A 24,516-nucleotide genomic window follows, 5' to 3' on the forward strand; every position below is an offset into this window, starting at 1 on the left:
TTGAAACAAACCAGCAACACGTGAAGAGAATCAGCAAACAACAGAAAGAAAAATCTAAGTTTGTAAACGATCGGAAAACACATGATTTTACAAATAAAAGGCAGGTCGATGATGCATCGTTTATAAAAAGCTAAATTTGGAAAAACAGGATGATATGATTTACAGGCTAAAATCGGATCTCAAGGCTAAGCTAAATGCTATTGTCCATGCTGCTTCCAAAATGAGGCTAAGCTAAATGCTATTTTCCATGCTGCTTCCAAAAGGAGACTATGCTAAATGCTAGTACGGTATTGCCCATGCTACTTAAAAAACGAAGCTAATGCTAAATGCTAAAGCCATGCTGCATTCAAAACGCTTAACCCTTTGTTTCACCGTCCCACCGGTGGGCCCAAAGCCACATTAAAAACATCAATATCCTATACTAAACTTAAACTAATCTTGAAAAACTCTATATTGCATTTAAAAGCTTAAACTTTAACACCGATGGAACTAAATTATTTAAGTTCCTCTGAAAAGTAAATCTCTAAAGTATTTGATATGCTACATAGTTGTGGGAAAATTAGAAGATTTTGCTTGGTTATCACTGTTAGGTGGTTGGGGATATGGCGAGACTGCAAAAACGATGGCAAGGTAATCTCTAAAATATATCCAACACACAGATACAGGAGCTGTTGGAGCTGTTAGGCCTACATGTGGCGAGTCTGTAAAAACGATGGCAGAATAAACTCTAAAACATTGTAACACGCTGGAGTAATACAAGTATAAAAAGGCGCCATTGTGACATATTCAAAGCTTTAGAGAACGTAGACTTTACATCTCCACTCTATGGGAGCTGTTTCGCATACCAAATTTGTAAATCGTTACGTTTGAATTAATTCTGAATGACTCTGAAAGACTGTTTTTTTCCATAGATTATTGGATTTGTATATTTCCACATCTTTCGCGTCAGATTAGCGACGGCTAATATCCGATACCATTTTAAGTGTACTTGAATGAGGGGACAAGTTATTTCCGACTAGAATCAGCAAACGCTGTTTAATCAACCTAGGTTTGGGTGTGTCCATATCCACTGTTTTAGGTCAGTGATCGCTTTGGATAAACGTGCGTGGTTTAAAGACCACGGGCTTGGCCTGAAACCATTTTAAGGGAAGTTGAGTTGATAAACTGTCCTCTTTCTTGGTGGTCAATCGTCCCTACTAAAGTGACACATTGATTTAATTTCTAGAGGAGGCATTCAAGGGGACTTGTAAAGATATCTCTGATTGCACGTGTGAATACGGCAGATCCCAGATATTTAGTCAAATTACCTCTGAATTGGTTATTGGAACTGACGGGAGTGTGCCGTGCGGCCTTGGGAGAAGGAACGCTGAGCGATATAGATTCCCTGATCTAAACGGATAAAACTAAAATTAAGAGTTCAAAAGAATAATCAAACGTTAAAATGGCCATTTAAAAAGACTAAATGAGAAAAAAAGGTATTCGAAACCTAGCAAACAGAAAAGAGAAACAGCGAATGTACACCTTATCAGCCCTGAGCCAGAAAGCCTTTTCATATTCAAATGTATTGACATGCGAACGAGCAGAGACTCTTCAGAGACCAGAAATAATATAATTTCATTTATATTCTTAAATATAATGTAATTGTATTATAACTCAAATTATAAAATACATTATATTGTAATCGCCAAGCAGGGCATTAAGTGGAGAAGTGTGACAATCCTTACAGTTCGATTTTGTTAACCTGCTACCCAGTGCCAAAAGGGCGGAGGTGTGTTTTAATTTTTTGCCTTTAAAAAACACTCCCAGAAGTGTGGCACAGGTAAGCAAATTTACAAGGAGGGTGTGAACTAAACATCAGACAGACCACAGCCTTTTGCAGGTAACTAGAAACCTGCACTAACCAAACGTGTGAATGACACCATGAACTAATTCATGCCCACAGATCTGGCTGTAATGAAAGCAACTTGTAAAACCCGAAAACGTACTCGGTTACTAACGTAACCTCGGTTCTCTCTAGAGAGGGAACGAGTATTGCGTAAGTTTAGCTTACGCTACGGGAAAGATTCATCTTCTCGAGATATTGAAGCCAAAAAATTATCCTTAATTTTGTATTCATTGTCAACGCAGTGCAGCAGCTAGCAGACCTAGAGCAGGCAGTCTTGCGTGCTCATTGGCTGCCCTGCGGGCATCTGCTGCAGCCTACCAGTGAGCCCCGCGTGACGTCACGCCCAATGAAGGGCGGTCGCGCCTTCATAGCGTCATAGCCCGCCAGAATGGCCGTGGCTTAGCGTATAAAAGAAGGGGCTGTAGGCTGAATTCCCTGGTTTTCGTCGACTGAAGCGAAGTCGCTCGTGGCGCGAGCACGGCCGGTTACGCAATACTCGTTCCCTCTCTAGAGAGAACCGAGGTTACGTTAGTAACCGAGTACGTTCTCTTACGAGAGGTTCTCTCGTATTGCGTAAGTTTAGCTTACGCTACGGGAACTTTTTGTCAACGCCGTGCGCGCCAAGCAACCACCCATGAGTCGCCGAGGTTTCTCGGGGAACCCAATAAGTGGAAAAAATAAGGTGGCCAGCCACGCGGTCCATCACTCGTACATAAGCACACATAGGGAATACAGAGCAGAGCACTGGTCTGTATAAGCATATAGCACATCCCTACTAGTGCAGCTCAACCAGGAGAGCGGAGTCACGTGAGAGTGGTCTGAGCATGATATATCTGGGCAGAACGCACAACTCGCTTAGACTGACAGAAGTTTAGCCCGCAGGGCGGGAACTTCTAGGTTATAGAACCTGACAAAGGTAGACGGAGAGCTCCAGCCCGCTGCTACACATATGTCGTGGATAGAAATCCCGCTGGACCACGCCCACGATGAGGCCATGCCTCTAGTGGAATGATCCCTGTTGCCCATAGGGCATTGCAGACCTTTTGACGCGTAAGTGGCCGCTATAGCGTCCACTATCCATCTGGACAGAGTCTGTTTCGAGGCAGCGAGACCTTTGGTGCGCCCACCAAACGAAACAAACAGCTGCTCCGTGCGCCTGAAAGAGGCGGAGCGCGTAGTGTAAAACCTCAGCGCCCTGACCGGGCAAAGGAGATTCACGTCTGTCTCACTGTCTGACGCTGGCAGAGCCGACAGTGAAATGACTTGCGCTCTGTAAGGAGTGCCCATCACTTTTGGAACATAGCCATGTCTAGGTTTGAGGATGACTTTGGAGTCATTCGGCCCGAACTCAAGACACGTCGCGCTGATTGACAGCGCGTGCAGGTCCCCCACACGTTTGACTGATGACAGTGCAGTCAGAAAAACGTTTTTTAGTGATAGGTATTTTAACTCCACGGAGTCAAGTGGCTCAAATGGCAAGGCTTTCAGGGCCTCGAGGACCAAGGAAAGATCCCACATAGGAACCGACGAGGGGGCGCGGCGGATTCATCCTTCTAGCTCCCCTAAGGAAGCGGATGACCAGCTCATGTCTTCCCAGTGACTGGCCGTGCGTCGATTCTGCGAACGCCGCCACGGCCGCCACATAAACTTTGAGCGTGGATGGGGACCTCCCTTTATCCATCAGCTCTTGTAGGAAAGTGAGCAGATGCGCAACCTCGCATGTCCGCGGGTCCAGATCTCTGTCGGTGCACCACTTGGAGAACACCGACCATTTAGACGCGTAGAGCCTTCTCGTGGAAGGAGCTCTAGACTGCGTGATCATGTTCATCATTCTTTCTAGCAGGGCAATGAGTACCCATTGATCAACCATGCGTGCAGAGACCAGCGCTCTGGATGGGGATGCCAGATCGAGCCGCGAGCCTGAGAGGGGAGATCTGCCCTCACCGGAATAGGCCATGGAGCTGCACGCCGCGTCCATGCACTTCCTAAATGTATGGGGTGCTAGAGACAGGCCGAACGGCAGGACGGTGTATTGATTGACGGGGTAATATCTGAATCTGAAAATAGGCATCCTTCAGATCTAGAGAAATAAACCAGTCCCTCGGGCGAACGTGCGCGAGGATTTTTCTGGTCGTAAGCATTTTGAACGGTCTCCTTGCAAGCACTTTGTTCAAATGTCTCAGATCTAGGATAGGTTTGAAAGCTCCGTCCTTCTTGGGTACGAGAAAATATCGGCTGAAAAAGCCTGACTCGCTCAGAGAAGGCGGTACTTTTTTTTATAGCCCCTTTGCACAGCAGTTTTGCTATTTCTGCGTGAAGTAGGTGTGCTACTTCCGCATTCACTATCGTCGCGGTCCAGGCTCGAAAGCGCGGGGGACGGCGAATGAATTGAAGTGTATAGCCCTGCTTATTGTGCTCAGAACCCATTCTGAAATCCCTGGGATAGTTTCCCACGCAGCTATGTGAGCCGCTAGGGGGCGAATGGCCTCCGGGTTCAGATCGCCGCCATTTGCGGGCTTGTGAAACTGAGCCGGAGCCGAAAGCGCGGCGCGCGCGCTCTCGGTTCTGGGCAATGGCTGCTCGCTGAAAGCCGAGACCGTCTGATTTATGTGAGGTGTCCCAATCATAAGGGATGGGGAGCATTTTATTCTCACTTTTTGACGCGCGAGCAGCGCTTTGGGCGGAAAAGCTTTCTGTAAGCGTGAGCGCGGGCACGAGACTTACAAGTGTATTTGACGCCCCGATCATAACGGATGGGGAGCGTCTTATCAATGCCCTGCGTTTTGTGATAACATTTAAACGCGCGGGCGGCGCCCGGGGGGAGGTGTGTGTTAGTAAGCGTGAACGCTCTCCGGCGGGCACGAGACTTACATTCATAACCTGTTTTATTGACCGTGTAACAGAGCGGGCAGATAGTGGGCACAGACCTGTGGACACATTTCTTATTTTCAACACTCGAGCGGCTTTTCTGCGCTTTATGAGAGTGTGCTCTGTGAGTGACACGAGATTTGATGTGCTTGTGTGTAGGGGTGAACACTGGGGCGTGGGCACTTTCACTACACTTAAAACACCAACGGCGTGAGCCGGACCAGACATTATACTCTTTTGAGATTTCTCTGGGTGCGAGAGGGCAAATGAACCGGCTCGTTGGCTGCTAAATGGACCACTGCAGTAGCCTGTTTGAAGGGGACTGACAAGGAAATAAACTTTGACGGCAGTCCGGCCGCAGCGGGACACGCGCGTCTTTCTCTCTCATAGTTTGATATGAGTCTTCAGTGATAGAGCGGGCAGAAAAATAGGCGTGGGCACAAACTCGTGGACACATTTCCTACGTTCAACACTCGAGCGGTTTCCCGCTTTAAGGGAGTGGGCTCTGTGAATAACACGGGAAGTGTTGTGCTTGTGTGTAGGGGTGAACACTGAGATGTGGGCACCTTTCTACATTAAAAACACCATCCGATCTGGTGGATCAGCCGATCTGAATACGGCGGCTCGCTGAGGAGAGCCGCATAAATTTTATCTGCTGCGGGAGCCGGAATCGAACACGGGTCTCTGGCGCGAAAGCTTAAAAAACCACACTCTCTCCTTCTTTCGCCGGTGATGCATGTGCTCGGGGGCGCGCGCTCGCTTTCTGTACGTAAGAAAGCTGGTCGCGAGCTCAGAGAGGAGAGCTGCATAATTTTTTTCTGCTGCGAGAGCCGGGATCGAACACGGGTCTCTGGCGCGAAAGCTTAGAGTTTAGCCACTGAGCCACGGGGGAAACTACGTAAGCTTAAGTAGCGCAAGCAGATAACTAAGAGCTAGCCGCGGTTAGAACAGCAGTCCCTTGTGGCGTGTCCCTCAACCTCATCCTCAGACGCGACGGCAGTGAGGCTCGTGAGCGGCAGCTGCGCGTCGGTGAAGAGAGGCGGGGAAGGCGAGAGCGAGGCTCGAGGGAGGTTCTCCGGCGAGCGCGTCGCAGTGGCCACAGGTTCCGGCTGTCTCCGGGGCCCTACACGAGCCGCAGGAAATGCGAGGCATCTTTATAAAGGCACTCGCGCTCTTTTAGGAGAAGCTAGAAGAGAATACAACAGAGTAAAAGGATACGTCGCCGGATAGCGTAGCTCGCACGGATGGCTGAAGGTGGCGAAGACGGCCGGCTTCCTCAGCGCTGTCCTAAGCTGGCTGTTCGCTGTTCGACGGCGGCGGCGGCTTCTCTCAGATCCAGCGATGCGAAAGGCTTCGTTGAAGAGACGAAAATCAGGGAATTCAGCCTACAGCCCCTTCTTTTATACGCTAAGCCACGGCCATTCTGGCGGGCTATGACGCTATGAAGGCGCAAGCGCCCTTCATTGGGCGTGACGTCACGCGGGGCTCACTGGTAGGTTGCAGCAGATGCCCGCAGGGCAGCCAATGAGCACGCAAGACTGCCTGCTCTAGGTCTGCTAGCTGCTGCACTGCGTTGACAATGAATACAAAATTAAGGATAATTTTTTGGCTTCAATATCTCGAGAAGATGAATCTTTCCCGTAGCGTAAGCTAAACTTACGCAATACGAGAGAACCTCTCGTAAGAGAACTGGGATCTCTAATGCTGTGACACAGCAGACTGTGAAGGCTCGACTGCAAGAGCAGCTTTAAGGTGTCGCACACTGCACTGAAACAACAGCAATAATTCAGACCTGGTCAATGAAAACTCGGTTTCATGTGACAGCTGGAATTAAAATTGCAATGGACATGATAATGGAGCAAGCAAAAGAATTCCACATGTCTGAATTTGAAACTGTTGAAAACATCAGAATTAACTGTGGTTCTCTCTGCATTTGTTTCTGTCAGGTTTACTTCTGCAATTCCTCGGAGGATGGATGCCAGGACGGGCCGGACCTCACGATTGTTAGAACATAACCTGAGATTCGGGAGATGGGTGAAAAGACCATTCAAGAGGCCATTTACATCTCTCAATAGCACATCACTACATTAGCATGGCCTCCCAGTTTAGAACTGGAACTAAAATTGCAACACAATTGTTATAGAGTAGATTCCACCCATCTCCTAGACATGAACACTGAACACACACCTCCATCACTACACCCTCACAGCATCATCACCTGGAATAGATCAAGTCTATCCAGGCTGAACACTACACATCATGAGAAGATAAAGATGACATAGAATCCAAAAGTGTCACTTCACTAAAGATCTATTGTGCATCTTCACACTCACAGATCCGGATAGCTTCACACACATAGAAAGCTGATCCCATGACATAGCATACGCTATTCACAACACTCTGCCAACTCATGGGAAAAGACTGGAATATACATATTAATGGCTACAGTCACAAATCAATGCAATGCATCAAAAAGCAGAGGCAGACCTGCTATTAAATTTCAAAATATTTAAACTTTCTGGTTGTTGTTAGGGTGGTTGGAAAGTCAGAGGGCCCCTGATTTCTCAACAAACCACTAATAACAGAAACATCATAACTAAATAGATCGCTTCGTGTGAGCGCTTCGATCAATTACAGAATTTACAATTCAACCCCGTCATTGACTGTGACTTAGCCAACAACACACACACACACACACACACACACACTCTCTCTCTTTCTCTCACACAAACTCTCACACACAGATGCACACACACACAATCTCACACCTGTTGCAAGGAATGAACAATCTCCATTCTTGAATACATTTGATCATGTTCCAAGTCACTTCTTAGATTTGCATAAGTGGCTTGCATTGGAAGACTCCTGAACAAACACTGATTATTATATACATATGCATTTATTGAATAGTATTGTTGTTATTACATGACTTCTTGATGCATAGGATCTATTTGATTGCTTTGATTACACTGACCTCTTGCTGCATTTCCTTTGTATAATTCAGACCAAAAAAATATATATATATAAGAATTGGATATTTAACATGAGACATCCTTACCATTCAGGACCTTGAGAAACATATGAGACAGATGTACCATTCACACTTGCTGACAAGAACATGGTATTTTACATTGAACATGACATGATTTTGTTTTGTTGCATTATGCGTTTCTATGCATTTCTTCACGAGTTCAAGTTCATATGTGGTCAATCGTGAAGCGGACATTTAAGATGCTTTTCAGGTGTCTCACACAAAGCAGTGTGAAGCCAAGGAGAGCCCCTTTACCCACTGAGGTCTGTCCAGACAACCGCACCACTGGAGGTGACAGGATTGGTCAAGAAGGGACAGATTATCGCCCTGGGGAAGGTGCCAGGGAAACGGAAGTTTCTCCATTAAGGAATGACACGTCAACTGAACAAGTCAAAAGGTCCAGATTGACTCTATGAACTTTGCTCACATCACAGGATCACCGGAAGAAAGCCTGAACGCCTCATCCACCTGCTGGACCCAAGCTACATACACCTGGTAAGGCCAGGTGTTCTGCAGGTGAACACAGCCCTATGAGCTTCTACAGATGTTAACATTGCAAAGACAATTGTTGAGTTACACCAATGATTACGACAAACGTCTTACTATGACCCCTTAAGTATCTGAATGTGACCCACGGGGTCAAGGAGGGATCTGTAAGACTGGAAGAACTGGTTGAAAGAATCAACCTCACCACAGGTCTATAAGACAAAGGCCCTTGCTTGCAAATTAACATCTGAACACCTCTCACACACACACTCCCGCATCCCCCACTCTTGCAGAGATCACCCACACTCACACAAGAATTTATATTCATATTCATTCTTTATTGTCCTCAATAGAGGAAATTTGTTACCACAGTCTGTACCAGGAGCAACATTCAACACTTATAACATACACATATACACATATTGTACACATAAATTAGGCTTTCTGTGAATTCAACGCTCTTATGGCTGAAATTACAAAGCTCCTCCCTAGCCGTGATTTTTTATGGGGTAGCTGTCTATATCTACGACCTGAGGGAAGAAGGGTGAAACATGAGTTAAGCGGGTGGCTCTGATTTTTTATGATGGTGTTTGCTCTGCGAATGATAGCAGCGTCAATGAGAGCCGGCAAATTGGGTGTGGGAAGGCATATTATTTTTGAGGAAGTGTTAGTGATTTTAAGAAGCTTGTTTCTATCAGTGATTGAAAGCATAGTGAAATAGCAGGTGGCACAGTACAGAAGAACGGGTTCAATGATACTACGGTACAAAAGTAGAAGAAAATGTGGTTTTACTGAGAGAGTCCTGAGTTTTCGTATGACAAACAGTCTCTGTTGACAGCGCCTGTGAATGTCTATGGTTTGATGGCGAAAATTCAGTTTATTGTCCAGAATAATGCTAAGATACCTGAAGCTGTCAACAATGTCTACTGACTGGCCACTGATGGAAATATGGCAATGAGCAGAGGAGAATTTTTGACGTGTGTCCAAGATAAGTTCCTTTGTTTTAAGTGGTATTGAGAAGAAGATGACTGTCTGTACACCATTGGGTGAAATGGGGAACAGATTGGTGATATGCTGTGACTGATTCCGTGCCAGTGAGGAGGGCGAGTATGGCTGTGTCATCTGAGTATTTGAAATACTTTGTGATGTCGGAAGGGCTACGGCAGTCGTCAGTATATAGTGTGTATAGGAAAGGGCTGAGGACACACCCTTGAGGGGCTCCAGTGTTGACAGTAATGGTGGGGGATGTTATACTACCCACCCTTACTGCCTGTGGTCTGTCGCTGAGAAAATCATAAATCCAGTGAATGAGAAGAGGTGGCACGTTAAGTTGTTGAAGTTTAATTATCATGAGGTGGCGTTGTATCGTATTGAAGGCGGAGCTGAAGTCTATAAAAAGAATCCTGGCATAATGGCCCGGAGAATCCAGATGTTGGAGGAGAGTATGAAGGAGGCATGCAACAGCATCCTCTGTTCCTCTTTTGGCTTTGTAGGCAAACTGGTAAGGATCCAGCTGTGGGCAGACAACCGGAAGGATAGTGTTTAAAACCAGTTTTTCAAGACATTTTGCAATTATTGAAGTAAGTGCTACTGGTCTGTAATGGTTCAATTCACAGGGGCGAGATCTTTTGGGTACAGGAATGATAGTGGCGGTTTTCCAGAGGGTTGGGACAGTTGCTGTCTGTAGTGACTCTTTGAAAAGTGAATGGAGAACAGGAGATAGCTCCAGGGCACAATTCTTGAGCAGCCTCCCCGTGATTCCATCTGGGCCAGGGGCCTTGCCGGTATGGCACCTCCTGAGCTGCTGATGGACATCTCCCACCGTTAAGGGGACAAGGTGTGGCTCTTCAGGAGTGGGTAGGCTCCTGAGCAGTCTCTCACATTCAGTGGTGCAATTCAGGGTGTCAAACCTGGCATAAAATGTATTCAGGTCCTTGGTGAACGAACTGAGATCAGTAGATGTAGAAATGCTGGCATTCGAAGTGGTTCCAGCAAGTGTTTTCACCTTCTGAAAGGCCTGTCTGGTGTTCATACTACTGAAATCTTTTTCTAATTTGTCCTTATATGCAAGTTTTGCCTTTTTGATTTCATTTTTCACAGAGCGATCAGCAAAAAACAATCTTTACAATTAAATGCTTGTTGTTTCTCCTTGAGTTTAAGTTTTATTTGGCTGGTCATCCATGGTCTCAGTTGGGATATCTTTTCACAGTTTTGACTGGAATACTAGTTGCCATGCAAAACTTGATGTAAGCCGTTATTATCTCCGTTTTTTTATCTAGGTCGCCATCAAAAATATTCCAGTCTGTACATGCAAATGACCCTTGGAGTTGTGCGGTTGCTTCCTCTGTCCACTGGGCGATGCTATATGTAGCTGGCTTTTCTCTCTTCAGCAGTTGTCTATATTGCGGGAGTAAAAAGACGATGTTGTGATCCGCGGAGCCTAGTGGGGGTTGCACGCGAGCAGTATAAGCATTGTTTATGTTCCCGTAACACAGATCTAACATATTTTCTTTCCTAGTGGGGGAAATCAACATACTGCTTAAAAGATGGAAGAACACTGTCCAACTTGCAGCTATTAAAATCCCCCAAAATAAACACCGGGGCCTCAGGGTATTTATTCAACATAGTATGAACATTCTGAGCTGCTAGCTCGGCTGCCGTGTTGGTATTAACACCAGGCGGAATATAAACACAGCTGATTACCAGCGTGGGGAATTCCCGAGGGAGATAGTAGGGGCGAAGCGAGACAGTCAGCATTTCAATGTCAGGTGTGCAGATCTTATCATGGATCTTGATGTTATTGCACCACCGATTGTTAACATAAACACAGACACCTCCGCCCCTTTCCTTACCGGAATCACTCGTCCGATCTGCTCTGATAATGGTGAAGTTATCCAAACTAACCTCCTCATCTGGGATGGAGTCCTTCAGCCACGTCTCGGACAGCGCGATGATGCAGGCCTCACGAAAGGATTTTTCCCCCCGGCATCTGGCATGTAGGATGTCCATCTTGTTCCGGAGAGATTGTATATTAGCCATCACAACTGAGGGAAGAGGGGGGTTAAAGGGGCGCCTCCGTAGCCTGACGCGAACCCCTCCTCGCCTTCCTCGCTTCCCCGGCTTGGTTAGGATGTCAGCTGGTATCACATCCATTGATATTGGGCAGTGAGTGGCAAAGTCTCGTAGAGAGAGGAGATCTTGACGGGAGTAAGTTATTTTGTTGCTGCTGTGCACATCCAGATGAAATGCTGCGCACCTGATATCGCAGGTGATCAATAGAAAGATCGCAATGATCCCTAGCATTTTTCCAACATATATCGTGTTATCCATAATGTTTATGGACTTACACAGTACAAAACAAAGCGAGAGGACAAACAAACAAAAGCGTCGACGCGGACAAGTGAGCTCACGACGCGTGGAAGGGTACAGACTGTGTTGTCGCAGCAGAGCATGCGCCAGCGGAAGCAAATGATGACATCACATGACATCACACCACTAAATAAAATTCACCGTTCATATATGGTTTTAATTTGAACAAATATCATAGAGTGTTATATATGTGTTTAGTATTATTTGAAATGTCTTAGTGCGAATGGTGCAAGTGTTCTATTTCCAAATAAGTAAAACAAAAGGTAATAAGGTTTTTAAGAGTTTAGGAATAACTGGCACACAAAGGAATGTGGTCTCTAGGCACTCATCCCAAAGGTGTAAATTCATGAATGCTAATTTCCACTGTTCTTAGCAGATGGTCAAACTTCTACCCCCAGTAAGTATGGAGGGGGAACACAGTAAATTTCCACTAAACTCATGTTTTACATATCAAATAAGGTCTGGCTATATAAGGAAAATGCAACGAGAGCTCAGGGCTGTTTTCTGTATTCAGATTAGCCAGTGTGGTTGAGGGTCTCGCGACTCTCAGCTCACGTAGCCATACAATGTCGGGTAAAAGATTTTCCTCTTTGTTCTAGAACATTTGATGGTTTGCATTGATTATCTTTCAATTGATTATGGAATTGTAATAATACATTTACCTGACATAATAAATTGTTATATTTGATTATTCTAACAGACTTTGACTTTATTTTCATTGGAGTTAAAAGGAATAGTCAAACATTAATGTATATTTAATGATGCACAGATATCATTGAAAAACCATTTCATTTTATGGAGTCAGATGAAACGAGCTAATACATAAGATAAAGTGTATTGCATTTAATTAAAAATCCCTTTGCCATGGGAAGAGACGGAACACGCGTGAGACCTTCACCGCTAATCGAGTACCCCCATTGGATCAAATTAGACGGCCTTACACCATCCAGCTGGAACTCATAACCATCTCTGTTTACAGCGATAACGGGTGTTGCAGCTGCTCTATCAAAGGCTGTTTCTGCTTCCTGGATTGCTGTTCCCATCTCATCTTTACCATATCTTGACCATAAGTTGAACAGGACAATTTTTCTGACCTCTTCCAATCTTACCTCACATTCATGGATTGTCTTCTCGAAATCAGTTTGCTGCTGCTTATCAAGTTCAGCTTCTTCACCACCTGCCATGTCCGCTTCAATGTCTGCCAGTAAACCAGCTCTATACTCATCGTTTGTCTCGCCGACATTCCTTGCCTCAGAAATTAGCTTTTTGAACTCCTCTTGTAGTTCACTTTTCATCAAGTGTTTCGCTCCTCTGTTGAGGAAGTTTGCCTGCCTGGTGAATGCACTTTTAGCCAAGGTCCTCTCTTGCTTCAGCTGCTTCACTGCTTTTCCAAAAGCTTCCTCTGCCATTGCGAGACGATTTCAGATGATTCTCTTCTCTGCGTCAACAACTTTCTGAGACGTTTAGGCCTTTGATCCTTCTGTCTTCATTGCCGCAATGATTATCAACTGTCAAGTTTTCCGGCTTTTTTTATTCTGCTCTGCCCAAACTTGAGATGGCGTTCAAACAATGAAGGACGCAAGAAGACAACTCACTGACTTGACTATTTATTTTCTTCTGTTTGCAGAGGTATTTCCAGAAGCAATAGTCCGCAATAGGTTGATAATCTTTAAAGATAAAATTGGACAAAATAAACACACATTAATATAATAAAGATGTTATTTAAACTAACATTTAACGTCTCATTCACCATCACTATATTACCTACAATATAAATCAACTAAATCAAAATGCTTTGACAAAGAAATAATAAATGTTAACAAACTTGAACACCTTTCACTCAAATCACACCAAATCATACAAATCTTAGCATCAATCAGTACTGTAGCAAGCAAACTAGCAAAATCCATCAAATATGCTGAAACACAATACTGATCTCTTACAACTTATAGTTTACATCAAAAAAAAAAAAAAAAAAAAAATCATGTTCATACCAGTTGCATCTTCAAGTTTGAATTTTTTTAACTGAATGTGTGTGAAAGTCTTTGCAAGTCCAGCAAGAGATCCTCTCCAAACTTTTCACCTGCCTGTGCTCTCAGAGGTGCACCACTTTATTGTTCCCCCTTGGAAACACACCCTCTCAATGGTTCCCGCCCAGTCACCACACTACACTGCCCTCTACAGGAATTTCTTCTTCTTCTTCTTCTTCTTCTTCTGTGAATTTTATTGGCAGTTTGCAATCTATGTGCATTACCGCCATCTACAGGAATAAGGTGTGATCACATTGGTACAGGAATTTCTGAGTATGATGGAACTTAAAGTAAAACCTCATTATTGTGACGAAACAGACAATGAAAATTAGCAAATTGGCAACGTGCAGTATCACAGACCAAAACAAAAACAAACATTCCAGCCTGGAAACGCACATTTCAAAGTAAAATAACTGGCTGTAGAAGTGTTTTTCAGAGAAACGAGTATGTGAACTTAGCATGTTTCCTCAATATATGCCAACAAATTATGGTATTTTAATGCTTTAGTAGAGTGAAAAAGTTACATACAGCACCTTTATTTAGCCATTCAACATTAGTTTAAGTGAAAGCAATACATTTTTTAACACTCATTAGGCTTCAAAAAATATAACAACTTTTAATTTAAGTGAACTTAAAACAATCTTCACATAAACCCATAATTAATGTCATATGCATTGCCCTTCCTGTCTAACAGGTAGGAAATATACAGAAATTGAATAAAGTTGTCAAAAAGTCTGTACTCCAGCAATTAAATATAGATTAATACTTATTAAAGCTACAAAAGTTCTTTAGTCAAGAGCAGTGCATAATTTTATCTGTTACCTTTGTTCTTTGATTAACATTAATGACATACAGAATTAGTGGCTGCTGTCACTTTCAGAACAGCCGCTTCTAAACATGATGCGGATCTCTTCTCATTTTCTCACAACTCTTTACGTTCATTTAAGATTTTATTAACTCATTTAAGATTGCTCTTATGAGGATACTCGACAAAACTAACATAATTGTGTGTATTATTGTTCGTTCAAACACAAAAGATAACTCAACACGTCAGCATGCGTCTTTCTGTGCGTCGTGTGTGTGTGTCACAGAGGACATTCAAAGACAGCACGTTCTCTTTTGTATTATCGCGCATGAAGAGCGTGATCATACTGTAACGCTAGCCAGGATGACAGAAAAAACGGATGCTGCGTTAATAGAGCTTGGCAACGTGATGTCAGCCACGGAGCGTCGCGGTGGCTGATGGATAGTGCCGCCATATTGTGATGCCACCGCCGTTCCGCTCTTAATCTGTCAATCTGGCAGACGCGAATCCGGACCGCTAATATATAAAGTAAACATTGATATTTCAGTTAATTTTAAAGTTATGGGAAGAACTTCTTGTGTTGTCGGTTGTAATGTCTGTTCACACGACCGACAAGGTAAAAAGTTAGACAACGTATTGTCTTTCTTTAGCTTTCCCGCCTGGAGGCAGAATCAAGGAAGCTATGTGTCTGATGTGACAAAAAGACGCCGGCTGTCTTGGATATCAGCCATAAGACGTACAGACATAAAGTTTTCAAGCATCCCAAGATCGTTAAAAGTGTGTTCCAGACATTTTTATTCAGGTGAGTGGCAAAGTATTAGTATTAAAGTATTCATTTTTTTAATAAAACACATTTTTAAAATGTGTTTTACATTGCCGTTTTACATTGCCAGGACCTGTCAAATAGTATTTTCTTATTGATTACATCCCCGATTGTATCTACCATGGTATTGTAATTTCTATAAGAAATATAAGCAATGTTTAGTTCAAATGTAGCATGGAAAGTCCAGAATAACTGCCAGGCCCTTATATAGTTGTAAAAAAAAAAAAAAACTACTTTAACATAGGAGATTTTACAAACACATAATGGTGGGTATATACCACCACCTTCATCTACACAGTTAAAAAATGAATTAATCAATATTATCTCAAATATGACATTTTTATAGCATAATATTTAATGTGACAGGACTGACTGTGGTGGCATGAAAGGGCTGACGTGTTGGGCACTGACATTTAGGACAAGATTTGTTTGTGTTCTTTAATTAAGTATTGGTAGACATTCCTATTTTAATTTCTTATTATGATTTTAATGTTAAATAATGTGTGATTTCTTTAATATGTATCTTAAAATGTATTTTCTATGTTGTTTAAAAAGAAGTTGTTTCACTGCAGTAGTTTTTTTTTGTTTGTTCTGTATTTATTTATTGATGTCTTCTTAAAGTTAAACCAGCATATGAAATGAATGAGTCCAATCCTGACTGGGCTCCAACACTGCACCTGGGACACTCTGAAGTGCGTGCTACCAAGTCAGACCGGTATTCTCGTCGATTACAACGACAACAAATTACCATGCCAGTAGCAGGAGACGACGGTGAAAAGGAAGGTGATGACCAGGCAGAGGCAGAAGTGGCAGCAGATGCGGGAGGTGGTGACCAGGCAGAGGCAGAAGTGGCAGCAGATGCGGGAGGTGGTGACCAGGCAGAGGTGGGAGCTGTAGAAGATGAATGTGGAGAATGGGCGGATGTGGAAGGAGCTGTAGAAGATGAATGTGGAGAATGGGCGGATGTGGAAGCCGCAGAGGATGAGGAAGGTGGAAACCAGGCAGAAGATGAACAAACAGTTAAGAGACAAAGAACAGAATGTCAGTTCTGTGAGTGCAACAGTACAGAAATCAACCGTCTGTTGCAAGAGAACAGGGAGCTTATTTGTGAGCTGAACAAGAGAACGATGGATGAGGACTTCTTAAAGGGTAAAGCAAATAAGGTCAGGTACTACACAGGAATTCCATGCTTTGCCATTTTATTGTCATTGTTCACCAATGTTAAAGGGGTCATATAATGGTACATGCACTTTTACAAGTTGATTGTACTGAAATGTGTGTTGGCAGTGCCTGTACACAACCATCATATAATGATAAAAATCCATCCAGTGTTTTTGTTTTAATCTCCTTATATGTTTTCCCCTGCCTCAAATTGAGCCGTTCGTTTTTGTGACGTCAATAAAACGGACGCCCCTCCCACGATTGTTGATTGACAGCAGCGTTTCAACACAGACCCGCCCTCGCTCGTGAGCGAGCTGTCAATCATACTCCGCGCGGACTGGCGCGGTCATTGTTGATACTGGAGCACTGTCTATGAGCAGAATGGAGTCTAAGCGAAGTGGTGTTCTATTCTATTCCTGGGTTTAATAAGGAACACAGCAGTCATTTTAATGTTCCTAAATCCGAACCGCTGAAGACGCAGTGGCTGAGTTTGTTTTCGAAGGGAATATTCCCCACGAGCAACGTCAATGCTTTTATGTTTGCACGAATCATTTCTCACCAGACTGCTTTATAAACGAGGGTCAGTATAAAGCTGGTTTTGCTAAGAAGCTACTCCTGAAAAAAGGATCGGTACCAACTATTCGTGTTCCTGCAGCTGCTCCAGAAGAACTGAAGTGAGTGTAACGTTTTATTAACCTTTATATTAATATTTATATTAATCTTTGCAAATCGCTAGCTGCACGGTTCACGATGAATGCGGCTAAGGTTTACACTCAGGGTACATTACGGCATGTTTTCTACGACGTTCTCAATATAATTCATAATCCCACGTTTATAATTAACAACGCGTTATGGTTATTGTGTTATTGTGTTACAAACAGTGTACGCACAAAACAGAGAGGCGGGGTGAGCAAAGCTCATTATCATTTAAAGGCATATGCACTGAAACGGCGTGCTGAAAACAGAGCTGTTTTTGACCAGGTAAAATAAGTGTTTTCTTACAATACTAATGAGAATTTTTAATTAAAGTATATTACAAACTTTTAATTTAGACCCTAAAGAATCATATTAGCTTGTACAGAAATGGCATTATATGACCCCTTTAAGGCTTTCCTGCCAGTTACCAAAAAGTTGTCATCCTTTCAAATGCTTTTGTTGACACTCATACATCTGAGGCTTGATCTTCCTGTACAGCACCTTGCCCATCTCTTTGATGTGTCACGTAAAACTCTTTCCTCTGCCTTTTCTGACACCATAGATGTTTTGAATGCACAGCTTAATCCATTGGTGTGCTGGCCAGAGAGGCATTGCTTACAAGCTACAATGCCACATCAATTTTTGGAAGCTTTTGGGAAACGTGTTGCTATTATAGTCGACTGCTTTGAAATATGCACAGAAAGGCCATCAAATCTAAAGGCACGTGCACAGGCCTTTTCTCATTACAAAGGTACACACACCATGAAATACCTCATTGGTATTACACCACAAGGTGCCATATCATTTATTTCCAAGGGATGGGGTGGGCGTGCCTCTGACAAGCACATAACTGAGAACTGTGGCCTTCTTAACAAATTGTTACCTGGTGACATAGTGCTAGCTGATCGAGGCTTCGATATCAAGGATAGTGTGGGGATGATGTGTGCAGAGGTCAAAGTTCCTGCGTTCACTAAAGGAAGATGTCAACTCGATGCTAAGGATGTGGAAAACACATGAGTGATAGCGCACCTGAGGATTGACAGTCTGCGCAACAAGTACACAATGTTACATAAGAGAATACCAATCAGTTTGTTACTGCCATGTGAGGGGGAGGAGACGACACTTCTTGACAAGATAGTAAATGTTTGCTGTATACTTCTAAACGTGTCCCAGTGTGGTGGTAAAACCAGATGAAAATGAAAAATGTGCATGTTAAAACTGTTTCATTTTAATGTTGTAAATCTGTATATTACTGTTGTAGACGTATATTAGTTTTGATGACATGTTTGTATACTTAAATACTTCTATTGAAAACAGATGACACAATATGAATTTGTAAAAACTGGTTTAATAAAAATGAAATTTGCAAGTACAAAAAGAAGTTTTTTGGGGGTGGAAATTTAGTTGAATTTTTCCAGCGCTAAATGTAAACATGTCTGTGTAAACCTCTTCAGAAACTGCTACAAAAAAGCTTACAACTTGTTGCAACGTATCAACCACATCTATATAGATGGGGCGGCAGTGGCTCAGTGGTTCATGTAGGTTGTCTACAAACCGGAAGGTTGGTGGTTCAATCCCTGGTTCCACCTGGCCCAGTGTCGAGGTGTCCATGAGCAAGACACCTAACGGCTGACACCGCCGTCGGTGTATGAATGGGTGAATGTGAGGCAAACTGTAAAGCGCTTTGGTGGCCATTGGGTCTGTGAAAGCGCTATATAAATGCAGTCCATTTACCATTTACCATATAAAATATAATTATAATTATATACAGTGCAATCATGTTGAGAACAAACTTAATATAATGTATTATATAAAGTGCAATCATGTTGAGAACAAACTTTATATATCTATTATATACAGTGCAATCATGTTGAGAACAAACTTATGTATTATATAAAGTGCAATCATGTTGAGAACAAATTAAATATAATGTATTATATAAAGTGCAATCATGTTGAGAACAAACTTTATATATATATATATTATATACAGTGCAATCATGTTGCAAACAAACTTAATATATATCTATTATATACAGTGCAATCATGTTGAGAACAAACTTAGGTAACACTTTAGAATACGGTTCCTTCGTTAATGAATAACTACACAAGAACCAATGAGAAACACAATATTAACAATCTAGTAACTATTATTAACTAACAAGAAACCCTGATTAACGAACTAGTAAGTAATAGCGCACAGATGAAAGTGGTAGTTCACTATTAACTAATCAATAACTACTATTTTTTTAATGCTTCCCAGAGAACTACTGAAAAAGTTTATTAACAATCTAGTAACAACTATTAACAAAAAAGAAACTCTGATTAACGAATTAGTAAGTAATAGCACACAGATGAAAGTGGTACTTCATACTTCTATGGGAATTACTAATTATTTGGATCCATATTCTAAAGTGAAGATCATGGGAACTAACTAGTAATGACTCAAGTGTTACTACATGATCTAGTCATGATTTGTGCAACCAAACACAAAAGTCATTTCAAGCGTTTGAGATATTTGGTGAACTTTTAAATATACTTTTAGAAAATTTCTTTAGAAGTATGTAGTAACATAGTCATTACTAGTTAGGTCCCATGATCTTCACTTTAGAATACGGATCCAAATAATTAGTAATTCCCATAGAAGTATGTAGTAACACTTGAGTCATTACAAGTTTGTTACCATGATTCTTACAGTAGTTACTAATGAAAAGCCAATAAAGTGTAGAATCTTCTAATCACTCACAAGATATGCACACACACAGACACACACACACACACACACACACACACACATATATATATATATATATATATATATATATCGTCGCTGTCCGATGAAAACCGCGTATGTCCATTTTGCCGATTTTGAGATTTTTCGACGGATAGAATGTCCAGGTTCATTTCCGTATACAGTATGCTTCACATTATCTAAATGACCAATGAAAAGTTGTGAAATCATGTCATCTGATTTTCACGTATATCCATTTGGTGTCAAAGCTGTCAATCACGCCCCGTATCTCCCACCCTGTGGATGCATCTCGCCGGTCTCGTGAAGTTTCATCTTAAAGGAACACTCCACCGTTTTTTGAAATTGGGGTTATTCACTGTCTCCCCTACATTTAGATAGGTGGGCAAATGCATTTTTGTCTCAGTGCATGTCTTAGTCTGGCAGCGCCGCCGCTAGCTTAGCTTAGCATAATGAATGGAATCCTATGTTGCCAGGTAGCATGTCGTGAGTAAAAGTGATAAAAATAAATAAATAAATAAAAATAATTACTTTGTGTGGCCTGCTTATTCACAACGAGTACAAATAGCAATGCAGATTAAGACTAGGTGATTTCCTAGGCAGAGATTGATTTGGGACTATATGGGGGGAAGCACAGGCGAAGCACTGCTACTTGGGCGCAGAGATATCACGCAACACCTGAAATAAAGCTTGCCACAAAGAACCGGGCGAAAGTAATGATTATGCATGAAACATTTGAATTGTTGATAAAGTTGATAAATTGAAAAAGTTGACGATGCAGACTCGCCATCTTCGCAGTAGTGAACGCGCCTATAGAGAGAAATGCACACTTCATATGAAGTGTGCACGCGTCGGCGCCTCCGTGTCCTGATTATATGGTCCACTATATTTGCTTCTTATTTATTAATCCAGGCAAATTTGTTGATGAAACATTGATTAAAATGAAGATTGTAAACCTTTAATTGTCTTGTATAAAAGTATACAAGACAAATGTAATATGTAATTTTATTCAAGTGCTGTAGATTCAATGGTACGTCATTTGTAGATGTAAACATTTCTACTCAAGCTCTTACTGCAGTCCTTTTATGCTTGATTTCTGTGCATTTATTGCAGAGTTTTTGTTACAGAGCAGAGCCTTGAGGGCAAAATGTCTGCTGTTCAGATTTAAAAAAAATGGGAAAACCTGAAACAAAAATATAAAGTAAGATTTTTTGTAGCTAAATTATTATTACAGTTCACCCCAAAATGAGAATTCTGTGATGATTGAATCATGCTCATGTTTGGCCCTGTAATGCAATAATTTAACAAATGATATGTTTTACAATATAATTGACTGTCTTGATATTCTGTTTTCAAATATTTGTAGGATCTGAAATGTCCACAGACTGGGGTGAGCACTGAGGATGGGGATGTAACAGCAGCATCCTAGAAATGGTATTCTGCCATGGATGAGGCAGAATATGAGGGGGCAGACCCTCATATTCTGCCATGGATGAGGGGGCAGACCCTCCATCACACCACCCACCCTTATTGCCTCATCTGGTCCAGATGTTGCTGTTACCTCTCCATCCTCAGTGAGGTCAGAGCGTCAAAGAGTAGGGAGGAAAAGAAAAGAAGTTGAGGAGCTGATCCGAGAGATGGAGGAGAGGGAAGCTGAAAGAGAACGAGATGCCATTGAAAGGGAGGAGAGGCACTGGAGAGAGATGGAGGAAAAGGAGGAAAGAAAAGAAAGAGAGCGACGAGAGCATGAGAAGAGACTAGAACAGGAGGCCAGAGAAAGAGAAGAAAGAAGAGACAGAGAAGTGAGAGAGAGAGAAAGGGAGACAAAGGAGAGAGAGGAAAGATTTCTTCAGCTGCTAGAAATAATTGCAAAAAAAAATAATAAAGAAATTAAATGATACACACTCTCTTTACATTTTTTCTTTACAAGTTTTATTACAAAACACTTAATTCCCAGGGATTTACAGTAGCTAGATTGTCAGTTGCAAAGTCCTTAATATGTGGCATTGAGTAATTAATTAATAACTAAAAAGTGTTGCGTGTGTGTATTTTGTAGCAGATTCCATGGCTGTTGAAACAAGTAAATTGCAGGTATATTTGCAAACTATATTTTCTGACTATGAATGCCGCACTGTAGAGAAATACCCACACACTTCAGACACCTTTAAAATGTATTTGCTTTATTTTTGTGTATTATTTAACTTTTAAATGGATACAGAAATACAAAGCTTAAAACAAAATCACATAACTTTGGCATAAAGTAGTATAATAGAGCTTAAAGCACCCTCAAAAGGAAAAGTATTAAAACATTTTTATTATGGTGTCATCATGAGGAAAGACAATGAACTTCAGCAGCTTCAGTAAGGTAATTTTGACAGGTTTCTAAAAGATCTAAAGGGACTTTGATAATATCAATCTCATTTGTAGAGCATCACTTTAAAGCTGCAGTCTGTAGCTTTTTTGGGGGGGGGGGGGGGGTAAAAAATTATCCAAAATACATATTTGAGAAAATACGTAAGTGTAAAAAACTATCTGCTTGCCTTAGCACGATTCAAAGTGGTAAGCTTGTAATAATGTTTTTAATTCCAGTGGACAATTTTTGGATTTCCACTTGAAGAAAATAATTTGTAAAACATTAAGCTCAAATATGTGTTATGTAGTTACAATTTTAAAGATTTGGTATACAAATTCACACACTGCCTAAGGCAGTGTGCCAGTGGTTGGTGGGTGTCACCTCTAGGGACCACTGTAGCTCCAAGATCCCCTGTCGATTAGCCTGGGTCTGCAATATCCCCAGTTACCATGTGCAGCCGCTTTGTCCAGCGGCAGTGAGCTGTAAGACAGAGGGATGCACACAGATAGCCATGCACCTCTCTAACTACTACTACTGCACTGTACGCATCACAGCACCCTGTGGGCTGTGCCCACACACACACACCTAACTATTTACAACATAACTAACATAGACAAGCTGGAACACTGTCAATCTGAGAACAAGAACTGATTTTTACTGTCTTAACCTGTTACAGGTAATCGTGCTCATGAAGAGCAGGCACACAGTTGCCTGGTGCAGACACTGCTGCAGCTAGGTTGTCCCGCACGTGCTCTCCTGCGCTGGCTTCTGTGTTGCAGGGTTCAGGTGGGTCATCGTCATCCTCCGCAACTTCTGGATCAACTATGTCCCCGTTGAGAAGACAGAGGTTGTGGAGCACCGTGCAGCATGCAACAACATCTGGTACAAAAGCAGGGCTGACTTCCAGGGCCTTGAAAAAAATGGAACGCCAGCGTGTCTTCAGCATCCCGAAGGCCCTCTCGACGATGTTCCGTGCACGAGAATGCTTCCTGTTGTACCGCCCCTGTACAGCATTCTGTACAGGCTCTCTGTATGGGGTCATGAGGTAGATGGGCGCACTCAGGCAAGGATACCCACCATCTCCAAGGATGCACTTTCCTGCAGGTGGAAACAGGCGGCCAGTGTACACAGGGCTGTTCTTCAGCACCCTGGCATCGTGCACCGACCCAGGATACCCAACAAAAATGTCGAGGAACTTCCCCTGGTGGTCAGTGATGGTCTGCAGCTGTACAGAACTAAACAGCTTCCTGTTGAAATAGCACTGGCCGTCACTTGCTGGTGGTTTGATGCGGACGTGACAGCCATCTATTGCTCCAACTACAACATTGAAAGCTGGAGACCCTGCCAGCTGTGCGAAACCTCCCACTGCCTCAAGGTCATCTGCGCTGGGGAAAGCGATAAGCTGCCTTAGAATGCCGATGACTGCCTTGCTCATTCTGTGCACAATGTCGTGCACAGTAGACTTCGGGATGTCAAAGGCGAGTGAGACTACCCGGTACGATGCTGCATGGGCCAGCCAGTAAAGGAAAACCAGCACCTCCACGTCCTTTTCCCAGCCATGGTCGCAATCCGGTTTCACCGCAGCAATCAGGGACTGGATGGACTGCCGTGAAAGTCGGAGGTTGGGGCGGAGGTCAGCTCCATCTTCAAAATACAGTCGAAGAATTGGCACAGCACCATTCAGGTGGCAGTAGGTTGTAGGGCTCACAATCTGTAAACGTTTATATAGTTTTAATATATTTATATATATTTCTTATGCATGACATATTCTTATATATATATATATATATATATATATAAAATTTGATTTCAGATTTCAAAGTTTAACTTACATGAATTATAATTCTTATCAAGCTTGTATATTTGTGTTCAGTTATTTCACTGTAATGGCAATGAAAAGAACCTATTGCCATAAAATCTAAAAAATATACAGTACATGCATACACACACACAAGCAAACAGGCATACTGCTTGTGCTAGTATTACCATTAATGAATGACTCAGTAGAGATACACAATAGAGATACACATACACGCATGCATATATGTTACTTATCTCTATTGATTCATTCATGTTTATTCATCGATGGTAATATCACAAGCAAATAAATATCGTTTTCCTTGCCAACACCTGTCGTTGTTCATAGGTTTGTGTGTGTTTTCTGAGGTTAAATGTATTAGGTAAATAAATGCTACTTACGTTATGTGAGAAACTCCCCAAAAGCTCTCGATGAAGGCGTGATCTGCGAGCAGCTGACCGAC

General features: G+C 42.4%; 1 pseudogene; it reads left to right on the forward strand.

Annotated features, from left to right (window-relative positions):
• Window positions 1–17,541: 17,541 nt before the first annotated feature.
• Window positions 17,542–18,535, forward strand: LOC130100463 (uncharacterized; annotated as a pseudogene).
• The last annotated feature ends 5,981 nt before the right edge of the window (window positions 18,536–24,516 follow it).

Source organism: Rhinichthys klamathensis, unplaced genomic scaffold, assembly GCF_029890125.1.
Source record: "Rhinichthys klamathensis goyatoka isolate OS25496 unplaced genomic scaffold, OSU_Roscu_1.1 h1tg000242l_1, whole genome shotgun sequence".
Classification (NCBI taxonomy): Eukaryota; Metazoa; Chordata; class Actinopteri; order Cypriniformes; family Leuciscidae; genus Rhinichthys; species Rhinichthys klamathensis.